Consider the following 6,208-nt stretch of genomic DNA (forward strand, 5'->3'; position numbering starts at 1 on the left):
GCTGGAATATAACATAAGATTTAATTTTTATAGAGACAAGATGTGAGTTCTGCGATCGTAATCTCGTTATAATCGGAGAACTCCATCAGTTCCGATTGCAACGAATTTATGGACCACAGTGGTAAAGAAAAAGATTACAATGATTAGCTTCGTAGTCAATCACATTTAAAGTACCATGGAAAGTTCGGATTTTCCCTGGGAAATCTGAAGCTTACATCGAAACAAACGGCCCTTAAATGAAAATAAAATTACACAGAATCTGTCCTGTGCGTTTCATATTTTCAACACCAAATCCATGACTTCGCCAAATCTCGAGTATAAGACAGTTCAGAGTCCCAAAGTCGCTCTCGCAGAAGAAATATATGTTGTGGTAATATGACTCGCCACTGGCTGCAACATCCGCTCATATTTTAAATTTTCAGTTTGTTCGTTAACCGATAGATTGATGTTTGGGCAAGAGATGTGGAGAAAATAGTCAGATGGAGAAAAGGACCCAACGATGTATGCTATAGAACTGGCATTAATTGTTAACGTGGCAAACTTCATCCGAACTATCTTCAGCATGTTTATCATGATAAATATGCCAGTTGAGCTTTCACAAGACTTCAATATCAATCAGTATATATAATGAACAGAGTTGGAATCAAAGTTGAAATCTCTTTCGTTTGGATAAAGCTTCCTAAGATTTTTTTTTTTTTAGGTTCATGGGTCATTTTTATACATATATGTATATATATATATATATATATATATACATTTTTTGGGTTTAGAAGAGGTTAATGGGTTTAGTACAATGAAAAAGAAATCATATCCTATATGTATTAAGCTAGAAGGCAAAATTATCTCTATCCATAACAACTGTAATTGGTCTTTCGGCATTTCAATGATTCTTTTTTGGGTTTTAATACCATATATTCCATAATTTGACGTTTTTTCACAAATATATCCTATGGTTTAAAAAATACGTAAAAAGGTCAATAGTTTGCATTATATTCCAAATTTATTTCAACGTTAAATTTTCCGTCAATCATTGATGGAGTTGCTGACGTGGCTCGTCAGCAATATTTCCAAGCAAGCGGCGTTACACATAAAGCCTAGCCACGTCAGCAACTCCATCAATGATTGACGACAAATTTAACGTTGGGATAGATTTGGAACAAAATGTAAATAATAGGTCTCTTTACATATTCTTTAAACCATGGAATAAATTTACAAAAACGTCAAACTATGGAATATATGGTGTTAAAACGCCTTAATTTTTTAGATTGTTATACTTAGAGGTGGTTTAATGATACTTAATAAATTTTATTGAAAACGTAAGACAATTTCATTATCAAGCACATATTATTAATAATTAATAATTATTTATTTTAATTGTAACTCATAATAACAATATAATATGATAATAATATAATATATATAAATATAATATATATAATACAAATAATTAAAACTTGTCCCCTCAAGCGAAATGGTGACGAGTGGGATTTTATTCTTACTTGCTCGTCGATTTGTGTTTTTTTCCCAATTATAAAGGAAGATTGTAAGTCTAGTGAAATAAAATAAAAATTCAAATAGCTAATAGAAGGGTACGGACAATCTCACAACGAGTATCAAATCTGAAATACTTATTACTAAATGAGAGTTTACGCTTTCATGCTACATTCTATCTTTTTTTCCGTGTTACATCCTGGTATCTAGAAACCCTACGAACTCTGACTAATCCAATTTGAACAAGATTGACAAGACTCAAATCGTGACTTTTACTCTATGGAAATCTTGTATTTTTATTCTTGTGTTTAAAACTGTTCAGGATATTAATCTCACATAGAAAAGATGAATCAAAATCTATTGGTTTATATGAGACTTGGGTACCACTACTTATCAGCTTGAGCTTTTAAGTAGATATGGGCCTAAGCCCGTATAAGGCCAATGGAAATTTAATATGGTATTAGAGCCTAAGTTACTCGTATGCGTGCCTACGCGCGTGTGTGCATCCACATCACGCTAGGCCCAATATGTCGAGTGCAGCCAAAGTGCGTCTCGTGTTAGTCCCCAATCGCTCGAGCACAAAGAAGAGCTTGACTTGAGGTCAATTGTTGAGGGTGGGTGTTTAAGGGCATGTGACAACGTGTAGACAAAAATAGATCACACGTTGCACGTGAGGGCGGGTGTTGAGAATATTAATCCCACATAAAAAAGATGAATCAAAATCCATTGGTTTATATGAGACTTGGGTACCACCACTTATCAGCTTGAGCTTTTATGTGGAAACGAGCCCAAACCCGTATAATCCCAATGAAAATTTAATAAAAACTTTAGAATGAGACCATTTGCAAAATGACGAGTGGGGTTTATTCTTACACGCTCGTCATTTTGTTATTTTACCGTCGGGAAATTTTCTATTGTTATTCATGTGCTTAAAACTTTGGAATGAGACCAATTACAAAAAGTTAACGAAGTGGTTGAAGTATGAATAATTTGGGGATCAATTGTTTAACGTATGGTTGGACTACAAAGAATATTAAAAATTACAGATGAAGTTAGCCCCCCACTAGAATACGAACGAATGCAATATGTTGCGTTTTACACTGGAATTATCTAGAAAGGTCCAAGGTAATTATGATTGCTGTATTTTTATGCAAAATATATAGCTTGGGAAAATGATTTGTGTATTTTACAGAAATACACCAATTTTATATTGATTATTTTGTGTCAGAAAATCATTTTTGTTTTTAACTGGTTTATACAAATGTAACATAATTAACGAACATAGTATTTATACAAACTCAAAGTTGTGTCTCAATCCTAATGTGGCTGATCATCCTCTCCCACTAACTACTGATCATCGACTTGGTAAGCTATTGCCTCACCAACTAGCTAATTAGACGTGAGCCCCTCCTTGGGCAGATTCCTCCTTTTGCTCCTCAATTTATATTAGCAGCCGTTTTCAGCTGTTGTTCTACTCCTAAGGACAAGTTCTTATGCACTACTCAACCTTTCGCCACTGAAAACACCACTTACAGTCTGACTGCTTTATTGGAAAATCTTAACTTAGTCCGACAATATATATTCACTTCTAATTAATTAATTAATTAATTAATTTATTTAATCCAGCCCAAGGCCTGGGAGACCTCTCTGTGAGGGCCAAAAGGTACATGATTCTCGAAAAATCGCTGACTCGAGATAAGAAAGTGACGCAGCGCGGATCACGGTTTCTCGCGTCTAAATTTGAATTTAGACTCGAAGGGAATAGAATACGGCTAAACCCTAACGATATGCTGAAAAGAAAGAGTTATGACAAACTCAAAGTATCATTCATCAATAGGTGATTCTAAGGTATCTCCTTACAATGAGGTGAATAGCCTATATATAGAGGGAACACACCTCCATTGACTCTAGAATAGGAAACTGACATCTATAGTTCTCTAGATTACTTTCCTAAAATGGAACAAGGAAATAATCTGAAACAGGAAACTTCAGACTCTTGACTCAAGCTAATATAGGAAACAATATCTAATTAAGAGAAATTGTACTATGGCAATATTCTCCTCTAGTAGCAGTCGGAGTCTTCTAGAATATGGGGTGTTACTTTAGGCGGGACTCCTCGTCAGTCTCCCCCTCTTGTGGAAGCTCGGCCTCAAGCTTGCGTTGAACTCAGGATATAATGGCTCCTTTGAATCATAGTAGGGGTAAATGACCGCCACATTAAATGTGTGTGAAATACCCATGGACTCGAGAAGTTCTATGACATATGCATTGTCATTTATCTTTTCAACACCTTGTATGGACCATACTTCTTCGGCTTCAGCTTGTTATAACTTCCAACTGGAAATCTTTCTTTCCGAAGAAACACCATCACCATATCCCCTTCTGAAAAAAATCGCTCCTTGCGATGCTTGTCGGCGGCCTTCTTATACTTCACATTCGTAGCTCCCAGCCTTTGATGAACTTGTTGCTGCATTGATTGCACCTCATTTGCCATGCTTTCAGCTGCAACATTGCCTTTGTAGGTCTTTGGTGGCTTGATCAAATCGATAGCATGCCTTGGAACCTTTTGATAAATTATGGAGAATGGAGACCTCTGGTAGCACTATGAACTGTACTATTGTAGGCAAATTCGGCTTGAGCAAGAGCGAAATCCCATTGCTTCGGTTTTTCTCCACAAATGCTACGAACCATATTTGCCAAGGTCCTATTCATCGATTCCATTTGACCATTTTTCTATGGGTGAGCTGTGCTATTGAACTTTAATGAAGCATCGAACATTCTCCGTAAGGTAAGCCAAAAATGGCTAAGGAACCTGGTGTCTCGATCTGAAACGATGGACTTAGGAACACCGTGCAAACAAACCACCTCTTTGAAAAACATTCGAGCCACACTTGAAGCTTCTGTAGTTTTTCGGCACGGTATGAAGTGTGCCATCTTCGAGAATCTATCCACAATAACAAAGATGGAATCCATACCCCGTTGAGTACAAGGCAACCCCAATATGAAATCCATTGATAAATCCTCCCATATATCCTCAGGTACCGACAATGGTAGATAGAGACCGGTGTTTTGCTTCTGTCCTTTAGAAGTTTGACATGTATGGCACTTCCGCACGAACTTCTCCACATCACGACGCAATTTAGGCCAATAAAACCTCTCCGAAACAATAGCTACGGTCTTGTCACGTCCAAGATTTGCAGCTAGTCCTCCACCATGTAAATCCCTAATCAGTTTCTCTCGGAGGGATGAACGAGGAATGCAAAGCTGGTTACCTCTCATCAGAAATCCCTCATGGTTGTGAAACTCTCCGGCCACTTGGTGATTTTGCACCTAGGACCAAGTTTTGGCAAAATCCTCATCATCCGCGTACTGCTCCTTCAATTCTTCGAACCAGATAAGCTCGCTTCTCAACATTGTCAGCAGTGCTGCACACCTGCTTAATGCATCGGCAACCTTGTTTTGCACACCCAATTTGTGTACTAGTTTAAAAGGGAACTTTTGAAGAAACGTAGTCCACCGAGCATGCATGTTACTGTTGATATTCTTCTGACTATTCAAATACTTCAGTGCTTGGTGATTAGAGTAAAAAATGAACTCATTGCCTATAAGATAATGCTCCCAATGCTTCAACGCACGGAAAACAACATAGAATTCCTTGTCATGGGTTGACCAGCTCCGACGGGCATTGCTAAGCTTTTCACTAAACTATGCGACTGGTCGTTTCTCTTGTGATAGAACAGCTCCAATGCCAACACCACTCACATCGCATTCCACCTCAAATAGTTTATCAAAACATGGCAAGGTTAGAACTGGAGCTGAGCATAACTTCTCATTGATCAATGCGAAACTAGCTTTTGCTTATTCTCCCCAATTAAACCTCCCCTTCTTCAAGCATTCGGTGATTGGGGCCATGATCGTGCTGAAGTCACGTATAAATCGTCTATAGAATGTAGCTAGGCCATGGAAACTTCTTATTTCTCTAACCATTTTTGGAGTAGCCCAATCTCTAATTGCACTGACCTTCTCATCATCAACCCGAATGCCTTCTGAGCTTACTATATACCCAAGGAATAGCAAGCGCGACGTCATAAAATTGCACTTCTTAAGATTGATAATCAACTTATTCTTTCGCAGCACAGTCAATACCTCACATAGATGCATGAGGTGGTCATCGGTCGATCTGCTATATATCAAAATATCATCGAAGTAGACAACTACAAATCGGCCAAAAAAAGGTTTAAGTACCTGATTCATCAAACGCATAAACGTACTAGGGGCATTGACAACCCGAATGGCATTATCAACCACTCATAAAGCCCATCTCTAGTTTTAAATGCAGTCTTCCACTCATCTCCTGGACAAATTCAAATCTGGTGGTATCTACTCCGAAAGTCAATCTTGGAGAACACCACCGCCCCGTGTAATTGATCCAGCATATCATCAAGCCTTGGAATGGGAAACTTGTATCCCACCATAATCTTGTTAATGGCCCTGCTATGGACACACATACGCTAGCTCCCATCTTTCTTCGGAGTCAATAATGCAGGCACGACACATGGACTCAAACTCTCCTGAATATGACCTTTTCTTAGAAGTTCCTATACTTTCTCCTGGAGTATTGCACTCTCGTGTGGACTCATGCAATAATGGGGCAAATTAGGTAAGCTGGCTCCAGGCATCAAGTCGATTTGGTGTTGAATATCTCTCATTGGAGGCA

This window comes from Punica granatum, chromosome 1 (genome assembly GCF_007655135.1).
Source record: "Punica granatum isolate Tunisia-2019 chromosome 1, ASM765513v2, whole genome shotgun sequence".
In the NCBI taxonomy this organism is placed as follows: domain Eukaryota; kingdom Viridiplantae; phylum Streptophyta; class Magnoliopsida; order Myrtales; family Lythraceae; genus Punica; species Punica granatum.